Source organism: Notothenia coriiceps, unplaced genomic scaffold, assembly GCF_000735185.1.
Source record: "Notothenia coriiceps isolate Sejong01 unplaced genomic scaffold, NC01 NC01_scaffold00026435, whole genome shotgun sequence".
NCBI classification, from domain to species: Eukaryota; Metazoa; Chordata; class Actinopteri; order Perciformes; family Nototheniidae; genus Notothenia; species Notothenia coriiceps.
In genome coordinates, this window is record NW_011359136.1 from 123,722 (window position 1) to 123,970 (window position 249).

Genomic DNA, 249 nt, shown 5'->3' on the forward strand with positions numbered 1-249 from the left:
CACATGTTGATGAAGAAGAGACATGAAGAAGAGGGGACACATGTTGATGTAGAAGAGACATGGAGAGGAGGGGACACATGTTGATGTAAAGGGAGACATGAAGAAGAGGGGACACATGTTGATGTAGAAGAGACATGAGAGAAGAGGGGACACATGTTGATGTAGAAGAGACATGAAGAAGAGGGGACACATGTTGATGTAGAAGAGACATGGAGAAGAGGGGACACATGTTGATGTAGAAGAGACATG

The 249-nt window shown here is 44.6% G+C and overlaps 1 protein-coding gene across 1 annotated transcript in view; it reads left to right on the forward strand.

Annotated features, from left to right (window-relative positions):
• The window catches only part of LOC104957184 (delphilin-like), a 28,202-nt gene that overhangs the window by 19,388 nt on the left and 8,565 nt on the right, over nucleotides 1-249 (forward strand). The gene's annotated exons all lie outside the window — the stretch shown is intronic.